We start from the raw sequence: 10,930 nt of genomic DNA, 5'->3' as shown, positions 1-10,930 counted from the left end.
TTCATCAGAACTGGGAGGAGTTAGAAATGTAATAGATTCTGAGCCAGGGAAAAGACAGTGATGGGAACATGGATGAAAGAGAAGATCTGTGCTATGGTGGAGCACAGGCGAGTTTAAATGCCAGAAGGTTTCATGCAGTAAGGCGAATGGAAAAGTATTGGAACAAGAGTAAAAGGAAGTGTCTGGAGAAGGTGTGAACAACAGGATTACAGCCATCCAGATGCAAAGAGAAGGAAAGGGAAATGGGAGGGGGTAAAATAACAAAGCAGCAAAGACACAAAACAAAACAGGACTAGATGTTAGTGAAACCATAAGACGTAGGAGCAGACATAGGCCATTCAGCCCATCAAGTCTTCTCCACCATTCAATGAGATTGTGGCTGAAATGATAATTCACAACCCCACTTTCCAGCCTTTTCCCCCAACTCTAGAAAACCAGGGGGCATAGATTTGCACCCACTCGTCGAAGGGGATCCAAGGAATTCCTTTTCACTCGGATAATGTTTTGCGTCTGCTTATAATCTGAACTTGTTGAACTTAATACTGAGTCCACAAGACTATGTAGCAGCCAGTCAAAAGATGCAGTGTTATAAACATGAGTTAGAAACTAAATATAGTCATAAAATAAGTGAGCATTTCAAAACTCACAACTTGCTCAAAGACAGCTACCATGGATTGTTAAAGGCAAATGTCAAAATTATTGTCAAAAATAAGTATGTGAGGAACTAAAACACTGTCAGAAACCTATTGGAGTGAATGGCCTGTTTCTGTGCTGTACTTTCTGTGGAATGTATGTGGACTTTCAGAACATATTTTATCAGGAGGTCTCATAAGATACTTATTATATAAATGCAAGTTGGTGCTCTGATTAAACAGACCTTGTGTTCAACTTCCCACAAAGTGTTAGTGTAGATCAATAAAAGCAGGAAAACTAGTTATATGTTATATGTGCAAAGGGAATGAAAGTTGGTTGATTGACAGGAAGTAAAGATTTGGAATAAATGAGTGTCACACAGGCCACAGACTATTTGGAAGAGTTGAATTGAAGAGGTCAGTGCTCAATCTTCTTTTGTTCTCAGCACACTAGACGTATTGGATTTGAGTTTGGCACGACACGTTTGCTAACACAAAATTAAGAATTTTAACAAACAGCAAGGACAATAGTACATGATGTTTTGATAGACATGGAGAGGTCAGCAGAATAACCAGATAGAGGTCAGATTCAATTTAAGATTGACTTGTGCTCGAAAGCATTTTGAAAGAAAAAAGGAAGAATGAGAGTGACATTCCACATAAAGACTCTGAACATTGTGTGTTTCTGCAGCTACCAACTCTCGACTCTTGCCTATCACTAACTTTAATAGTTCCACCAGCGACTGCCTCGAGCTGCCTGGATCCATAGTTCTAACACGTCCTCCCTAAACTTCTCCATCTCTATTTCCCTCTTTAAAAAGCCCCTTAAAGCTGACTAAGCATTTGGTCATCTACTCTAACACTCCCTCAAATTGTGCTAGTCCAATTTTGTTTGATAATCCTTCTCTGAAGCAACGTGGGACATGTTAGCCTGTTAACAGCGCTATATAAATGCAAGTTGGTGCTCTGATTAAACAGACCTTGTGTTCAACTTCCCACAAAGTGTTAGTGTAGATCAATAAAAGCAGGAAAACTAGTCACTAGTATTTGGTGTTTTATAAATAAAGGCATTAGTCAAGAAATAATGAAAGGTTTCCACAAAATGTTAATCATACCTCATCTGCCAATATGTATAAAAAGCACAATAAAGTCATAAAGAGGGTTAAGTATAGATTCATCAAGATAATGACAGGACTGAGAAATCAGAGTTAGGATTTGATTTGATTTAATTTATTGTAGTCACGTGTACCTAAGTACAGTGAAAACCTTTGTTTTGTGAGCAGTATGAGCAGATCATAGCAAACAAGGACATACAGATCATAGGGTGCTTAGACAGAGCAAGGCATACAGGTTACACTGCACAGGAGGTATGCAGAGTAAGATCAACAATACTTGAAGTTAGACAGTCCATTCAGCAATCTAATAATGGTAGGGAAGAAGCTGTTCCTGAACCTGTTGGTGCGTGTGTTCAAGCTTCTGTATCTTCTACCCGAGGGAAGAGGTTGTAGGAGAGCATTATTGGGGTGGGATGGTTCTTTGATGATGTTGGCAGCCTTTCTGCAGCAATGAGCTGTGTAAGTGGAGTCCATGGATGAGAGGTTGGCTTCCATGATGGTCCGGTCTGTGCACACCACCTTTTGTAGTTTCTTACAATCCTGGGGAGAGCAGTTGCCGTACCAGGCAGTTGTGCACCCTGATAGAATGCTTTCTATGGTGCATCTGTAAAAGTTAGTGAGGGTCCTTATGGACATGCTGAATTTCTTAAGCTGTCTGAGGAAGAAGAGACGTTGTTGTGCCTTCTTGACTGTTGCATCTACGTGGGAAGTCCAAGATAGTTTGGCAGTTATCATCAGTCCTAAGAACCTAATGCTCTCAACACTCCACCCCATTGATTTAGGTGGGGCATGTTCTCCTCCTTTCTTCCTGAAGTCAATGATAAGCTCTTTTGTTTTGCTGACATTGGGAAAGAGGATGTTATCATTGCACAAGAGGACACTTATACTGGGAGAGGTTAGGAGCAGAGAAAGTTATCAATGAATTTGAAGAAGCTTTTTAACATAATGAAGAGCTTTGGATAGTGTCTTCCTTTGTAATTCAGCTTGAAGTTAACATTGGAAAAATTGCATTTCATCCTTTGGTGCCATGAAAATGTAGTGATGGACCTGCTCTTTGTACCTCTTCACTATATTTATCAATGTTTCTCCCAAAAGATTGGCCTCGTTCAGTGCTGTAAATTGCAGGATTTTCCCAGACGTCCACTGGTGGACTTGCCTTTGGACATTTCAGGTCTAAGCTCTGAAATTCTCTCCATTATCACCGTCACGCCCTCTCTTTCTTAGAACCTGCCTTTTCTTTGTGGCTAAGACTTCAACCGCCTCTCCTGACATGGTCCGGCAACATTTTTTCCCTCTTAATGATCAACCTTGCAAAATGCCTTAGGATGTTTGAAGAAGTTGAAGATGCTACGTAACTGCAGGCTATTGTTGCAATTAACGATGCAGTGAAACGTTTACAGAGGAAAACTTTTTGGAAGGACAGTTGAAAACTGGAAGGAATGCGTAAGGAGAAACACCGGCCGAAATTATATCAATAAAGTGGAGGCAATAAAGGTTGCAACAGTGTGTTCTGGATCCATGCATAACACAACCTGAAGAGTCGATCGCGTTGAATTGTACCTCACAGAGTGAAGAGTGGCCACCCGGTCTTCCAAAAAGATTGCCACATGTTTGTGTATTTGAAAGCAGCTTACAGCTGTCATTTCAGCTTCCTGGGAATGTTCTCCCTCTCTCCATTAACAAAACCCTTTTACTTTTCATGTCATTACCTGGCAGGTTTAAGAAAGAGCTCTTAACTTCTGGGCTTGAACTTTCTGATTAATTTGCATCGGTAAATATAACTGCAGGATCTTCAAAGACTGCTGTCCATGAGATGTGAAGAGGAATGCAGGAGGCCAGGAGTGTGTTGGTCTAAACTTTGTGTTGTCATGACAGTAGTGCAAGTAGACAGGTTGCCACCCAGGTAGATGGTGTGTTGAGTGGTACATAATCAAAGAGCTGAAGGACCTTCCCAAGTCATCCCTCTTCATACCAGACAGGGATAGTCATGATAAAGACACATGATCCTACATTACAGAGCATCCTCCTGAGGCTGAAGGCTAAGCACAGTAAACACAACCTTGAACTGAAGTGAGTTTAGTGCAAACAGCAGCAAATGCCTGTGTGTGAGTGTATGTATGTGCATGTAGCAGAGAGGCCGAAGAGAGCTAATGTTACAACAAGCAGGTGGGAAATCAAAACCTCAGCTCACCCTGGTGCATTCTGCAGGTGGGCAATGCAACAATGGACAATAGTGTGGGAAAGAGACTTACCTGACTGGGGATCTGAGTAGGAATTGGTTTTTCACTCATTCACTTTGTATCTCTGGTTGTAATAATGCTGAGAGGAAAAAGACGTGACATGAAACCTGTATCTGGTTGAATATTGAATGGATCGTGGCAAAATTGCCACCAAACAAATCAGGGACCTTTTTGTGAACCATGTTGCAATGCTTGAGTATGGTGCGGTTTTCATATTTGCTTTGTTTCTATTTTGGTAAGATTTAGAAAGATCGTCAATATCAAAAGCACATATCTGAAATTGCACTCAATCCAGTGACCCCACCAAAAATCAGTTTACATCAAACTTGTAGATTTAGGTGGAATGGTCCCTCTGCGTAACTGGCCTTGGGCCCGTTCTGAATTGGAAATAATGGGGGCAACCGTAATGGGGGCAGCTAGGCCCAGAGAGATATGTGCCCATTTCCTGTCATCTCATTATTTAAGTTCTGAGCAAGAAAGTCTTACATTGATGATACTGGTTCAGCACATAAGTTATTTTCACTTGACAGAATTATTCATCGACAAATATCACCCACACCTTTGATTAGTCCTGAGATGCTGAGAAATCTCCTCATGTTAATGCTTGATAGATTTTTACCGAAAAACACGGGTGGAACTACAGCAAATTAAATTTGCCATTTGTTTGCAACATATTCTCTGGTTTGAGTCTAACCGGAGTTAATTCCTGGATAAACAGAGAGGTGAAGTGAGCAGAGACCTGTGCTGGCATGTCTCCTTTCAGTTTGTATTGCTCCAAATGTTTCTGGGATTAGCGCTGGTATAGGCTGGCAGGTTTATGTCCTGCGTAGGTACAAGTTGTGGTAACATCAGCTTAATGAGATACAAGAGCAGTCACAGTGACTCGCACTCATTCTCCTGTTTCTCCAAACACAGGCTCACCCATTAATACAGCAACCTCCTCTCTGAAAATAGAACAGCAAATCAAAGTGGAGGAAGGGTTGGCAGAAAGGTGAGGTGTTTATTTCCCCAGCTCCACAGGACAGACCTTGGGATGAACAATTCCAGGAGCCTGGGATTTAAACAGATTGGTTCTATCTCATCAATAAAAGAGGCAGACATTTGGTACTATTTCTCACTAAGGTCCCAGACTTCTTGCAACAAAAACAGAAATAGCTTTCCTGGACTCTTTGGTTCTTTCACAGCACCATCATAGAATCATTGAAATAGCAGCAGGAGTAAGCTATTCAGCCCTTCAAACCTGTCCTGCCATTCAATATGATCATGGCTGATCATCCACCTCAGCTCCCGGTGCCCCTTTCTCTCTGTACCCTTTGATCTCTTTCGCTCTAAGAACTATATTTAACTCTTTCTTGAAAACATTCAACATTTTGGCCTCAACTGCTTTCAGTGGCAGAGAATTCCGCAGTCTCATTACTCTCTGGAGGAAAGAATCTCTCTTCACTACAGTCTTATATGGCCTACACCGTATCACTGAGTTGTGACCCTGGTTCAGGATTCCTCGGGCATTGGGAACATCCTCAGTTCAGTCTTGTTAGAATTTTATAGATTTCTACGAGATCTCCCTCTCATACTTTTAAGCTCCAGTGAATATGATCCCAACTGATCCAGTCTCTTCATATTGTCAGTCCTACCATCCTAGGAATCAGTCTGGTGAATCTTTCCCTCCATAGCCAGAACATCCTTACTCAGATAAAGAGACTAAAACTGTATACAGAGATGGAACTGTGTTGCTGGAAAAGCGCAGCAGGTCAGGCAGCATCTAGGGAACAGGAGAATCGACGTTTCGGGCATTAGCCCTTCTTCTCCTGAAGAAGGGCTAATGCCCGAAACGTCGATTCTCCTGTTCCCTAGATGCTGCCTGACCTGCTGCACTTTTCCAGCAACACATTTCCATCTCTGATCTCCAGCATCTGCAGACCTCACTTTCTCCTAAAACTGCATACAGCAATTCAGATATTGTCTCACCAAGACCCTGCACAATTGCAGCAAGACATTCCTGCTCATGTATACAAATCCTCTCGCTATGAAGGCCAACATACAGAGTTGAAATTGACTCTGGCGTGGCACGGTGTCTCAGTTGTTAGCACTGCTGCCTCACAACACCAGGGTATCCGAGTTCAATCCCAGACTCAGGTGACTGTGTGGAGTTTGCACATTCTCCCTGTGTCTGCAGGGGTTTCCTCCCACAATACAAAGATGTGCAGGTTAGGGTAGATTGGCCATGCTAAATTGCTCATCACGTTCAGGGATGTGTAGGTTGGGTACATTAGTCAGGGGTAAATGTCAAGTCTGGGTGGGTTACACTTGGAGGGTCAGTGTGGACTTGTTGGGCCTGATTCCAACTGTAGGGATTCTATTCTATGAACCTACCTTTTGCCTGCTGCACCTGCATGCTTACTTTCAGAGACTGATGTATAAATGCAGGGCAAAAGTGAGAACTGCAGATGCTGGAGTGCATCTCTCCCTTTTCCAATCTACCATCATTCAGAAAAATGATCTGGCTTCCTCTTTTTGCTACTAATGTCACACATCCACATTATGCTTCATCTACTATGCAGATGAGCTTATGCTTTGGGGAATTTGCAGGAAAAATAATTTCAAGCTACACATGAGTCGCAAAGTCTTACTAACTAACTTCCTTCCAAACCTGAAACAAGTCTGTCGTGAAACAGTATTTCCTCACAGCCGCTGCACCAAAATTAGGAAGTTTGGCTTATGAGGAGTGATTGAGTAGACTGGGACTATACTCATTTGGTGGGCGGCATGGTGGCACAGTGGTTAGCACTGCTGCCTCACAGCGCCAGAGACCCGGGTTCAATTCCCGCCTCAGGCGACTGACTGTGTGGAGTTTGCACGTTCTCCCTGTGTCTGCGTGGGTTTCCTCCGGGTGCTCCGGTTTCCTCCCACAGTCACAAAGATGTGCAGGTCAGGTGAATTGGCCATACTAAATTGCCCGTAGTGTTAGGTAAGGGGTAAATGTAGGGGTATGGGTGGGTTGCGCTTCGGCGGGGCGGTGTGGACTTGTTGGGCCGAAGGGCCTGTTTCCACACTGTAAGTAATCTAATCATTGGGATTTAGAAGAACAAAGAACAAATTTAGAAGAACAGAAACAGCTAAAATTATAAAGGGGCTAGATAAGATAGAAGCAGAGAGATTATTCCCACTGGCAGGTGAAACTAGAATTAGGGGGCATTGCCTCAAAATAAGGGGGAGCAAATTTAGGACTGAGTTGAGGAGGAACTTTTTCACCTAAGGGGTTGTGAACCTGTGAAATTCCCTGCCCAGTGAGGCAGTTGAGGCTACCTCACTGAATGCTGATAGATTTTTGAACAGTAAAGGAATTAAGAGTTATGATGAGTGGGTGGGTACGTGGAGCTGAGACCACGTAAAGACCAGCCATGATCTTATTGAATGGCCGAGCAGGCTTGATGGGCCAAATGGCTACTCTTGCTCCTAGTTCTTAGGTTCTTATGTTCTTAAAATCCTGAAGCTGTCTGGAGCAGCAGAGTAGAAGTTATCCAGTACACCCCAAGGACAGCAGTGGTTCTGGAAGACAATTACCAGGGTAATATTGGGAGAGAAAGAGAGAGAGACACACACACATCCCATGGAAGAATAAAAGTCCACTCTGAGATGGCTCTCCCTGGCCAAATCTGTGTGAGTATTGGGCAATATGCAACAATCGCAAATGGTTTGAAGATTTTGGACAATTTTCTGAATTGTCACTTCTGATCAACTTTGCACTATCAGAAACTGCTTCTGTTCGGAGTGTGGTGAGATCTTCAATATCCCTCAGATGAGGCAGACAAAGCACCTACAAGAGGATTGAAAGGTGCACCCATTACACTGTCACTCTCCCTCAGCACTGGTCTGTAAACTTGAGAGTCCGTATGAGCTCGAGTTCTGGAGCAGAATTTGTAGCAACCCCACCAGCCTCACACCACTGGCAACCTTCTAACTCACATATAAAAATACATTTTTAAAAATAGCCTACTGGACTAAATGAGTGGAATTGCTAGAAGATCGCAACACAAAGTAAAAATAAATGGAAGTTGACTTTTTTCAAAAAAAAGGTTTGGTGAAAATTTGATTGGTTCCAGGCCTGAACGTGAAGCAGGATTGATCACTGAATGGAACAGAGGGGCCGTGCTTTCGTTGAAAGTGGTCTGTAATCGTATTGGAGAAAGAGAATTTCTATGTTTACACCAAGAGCACAAAGAGAGAAATAAAAACAAGCAGCAAAAAGTGTGCACTCGGTACCATCAGGCTCAATTCACTTTCTGTTAGTTACTGCCACAATAGAACACCAGCTGCAAACTGTACCGCCCCTGCTCATCGAACACAACAGTTTCACATCGTCCCAGCCTCCCTGACCCGCACGCAACTGCAGTCACATGTTGCTTCCTCTGGAGAGGCGAGGGGGAAAGAAAAATCATTAAGAATTCCTGCTTTGTTCAGAGGCCCAGGGAAAGCATGTACAGATCTCAAAACAAGGATCTAAGCCTCCAGCAGATTCCATTTGTGTTATCATAGCTGGGCTTCATTTACACACAGCACAATTTGCTTTTTTTAACTCTTCCAGGACCGCACTAGTGTTTTTAGCTTCTTCGTTTCCTCCAGCTCCTTCTTATTTCTCTCCCCCTCCCCCCCCCCCCCCCAAAAACCCCCGCGGCTGACTCACTCCTGAGACAGAAGATCGTGGACTTCGAGTCCCCACTCCGTTAGTGCTGCTCAGTCCAAGGGGACTGGCCTTCCAATGAGGTGTTCAGCCAGATTCCTTTCCACTCTCCCCACTGGAAGTTCAGGATTCCATGCCACTATTCTGAAGAGGAAGAGTGGAGTTCACACCCTACGCCTAGTGTCCTGATCAATATGGGTCCCTCGCCAAACATCAAAAACAGTTGTTGTTTTATTTGTGTGTGTGGGGGGGGGGGGGGGGGGCTTGCTGTGCGTAAATTAATTTCCTATCTTACAATAATAAATTAAAGATACAGTCACCACAGGGTTGCTCTCCCATTAGACTGCCCATGCCTCAGGTAAGGAGTGAGCTTCAGACGAAGAGTTCTTCATGGTCACCTCAATCAGCAGTGGCTGTTGGTGTCACTCTGCATCACAAACCAGCTCTCCCAGCTAACCAACCCCATAGTACAATTCAAAAGCACTTCATTGACTCTGAGGCTTTGGGGAGTGCTGAGGTTGTGAAAGGTGCTACATAAATGCATGTCTTTCTCAATACTGCTGAGAAGCCTGACAATGAATCAGAATATCTGCTTGGAACTTGCGGAAATAATAATCAGAGGCACAGAAGATTCAATGCAACCAGTTTAAGATCTTATCTCTTGTATCAAAGCCATTCAGACACTCCTCATTGACTTTGGCTGTGGACAGTTTATATGGTAGATGTGGCTTGACATGCCTCTGTCTGATTTTCTTTTGTCTTTCAGTTTCCCTGTGATCTCAGTGCAGACAGTTAGCTTATTTTCAGACACTGACTCAACCGTAGCCAGTTTCTATTTTAAATGAGCTGCTCCCAGTTCAGTGACAGGATGCCCCTGATAGAAGCTGCTTCTGTTCTGACCTGCAGTCCTCCGGCACTCTGTAAATGCAGTTTTTCTTCTCCTGCTTGTTGAAGAATAATGGCCCAGGTTTTAAATCTGAGGAGCATAAAACTAGGAGAAACTATTTGAACCTTTGAGCCTGCTCAGCCATCAATATGATTGTGGTTTGATCATCTCACTCAGTCCTCTGTTCCCATTTTCTCCCCACAGCCTTTGATCTCTTCAGCCTGAAGATCTAAATCTAACTCCTTCTTGAAAATATTCAATGTTTTGACCTCCACTGCTTGCTGTGGTGAAGAATTCCACAGGCTCATCACTCTCTGGGTGAAGACATTTCTCCTCACCTCAGTCCTAAATGACTTATGCCGTATCCTTTACTGCGAGCCCTGGTTCTGGATTTCCCAAGTCATTGGGCAATCCTCCCTGCATTTATCCTGTTAGAATTTTGTGGTATCTATGAGATCTTCCCCTCATTCTTCGAAACTCCAGTGAATCTAGTCGTAACTGATCCAGTCTCTTCTCACACATCAGTGCTGCCACCCCAGGAATCAGTCTTTGTTGCATTCCCTCTGTAGCCAGAACATCCTTCTTCAGAGCGAGACTAACGCTGTGCATTGTAGAGGTCAATGCACATGAGGTGGGGGAGGCATCTCAGGTGAGCAACACAATGATGCCTGGAGAGGTTTTAACATCTGGAACTCAAGGATGAACCTGCCAATTGAGCTTGGAGTTTGTTGGCAGGATTGGAAGTCAGCGACAGTTTCTCTGGTATTCTACGTTTCTAAGGATAGCCTTTGTTGTCTGATGACACAGTGGTCAGGCAATTAAATATGTGCAAGGAGCAGCCTGAATAACACATCAGCGGTGGACATGAAGTTGACACATCTGCCATTCCTTCATGAAGTCGAAGGCTGAGGCACCTTATTCAAAAGCTGCCCAACCGCACTACCATTCCTTGAAACCAGGAGACTGACTTCTGGATGTCTGTCGCATTTCATTCTGTGGCTGCTAAGAACCACTCTCACTGACTTTTCTTTTGGGATTCCTGATCTATTGTCACCTTACCTCCAACACCCATCCACCCCAACCCTGCACACTGCACCACTCCCCCCACCCCCACCCCCCCAACTTGGCCTCTCCACTCATTGTGTAATATGTGACAGCAATGGGAGAATGGTCACACAGTTCAATGATGCCTCCCTGCATATTGTCCTCCTTGTATATTGTCCTGTCAGCATATTGTCCTCCCTTTATATTGTCCTCCCTGTATATTGTCCTCCCTGCATATTGTCCTCCTTGCATATTGTCCTCCCTGTATGTTGTCCTCCCTGCATATTGTCCACTCTGTATATTGTCCTCCTTGTATGTTATCTGGGTAAATG

The 10,930-nt window shown here is 43.7% G+C and overlaps 1 pseudogene; it reads right to left on the bottom strand.

The window, feature by feature from the left end:
• Window positions 1-1,057: 1,057 nt before the first annotated feature.
• On the bottom strand, window positions 1,058-2,482 carry LOC148145356 (uncharacterized; annotated as a pseudogene).
• Between the last annotated feature and the right edge of the window lie 8,448 nt (window positions 2,483-10,930).

The sequence above is a fragment of the Chiloscyllium plagiosum genome, unplaced genomic scaffold (assembly GCF_037043375.1).
Source record: "Chiloscyllium plagiosum isolate Xiang-an unplaced genomic scaffold, Cpla_swu_hap1 HiC_scaffold_24, whole genome shotgun sequence".
Lineage (NCBI taxonomy): Eukaryota > Metazoa > Chordata > Chondrichthyes > Orectolobiformes > Hemiscylliidae > Chiloscyllium > Chiloscyllium plagiosum.
This window is presented reverse-complemented; position numbering and strand designations above follow the sequence as displayed.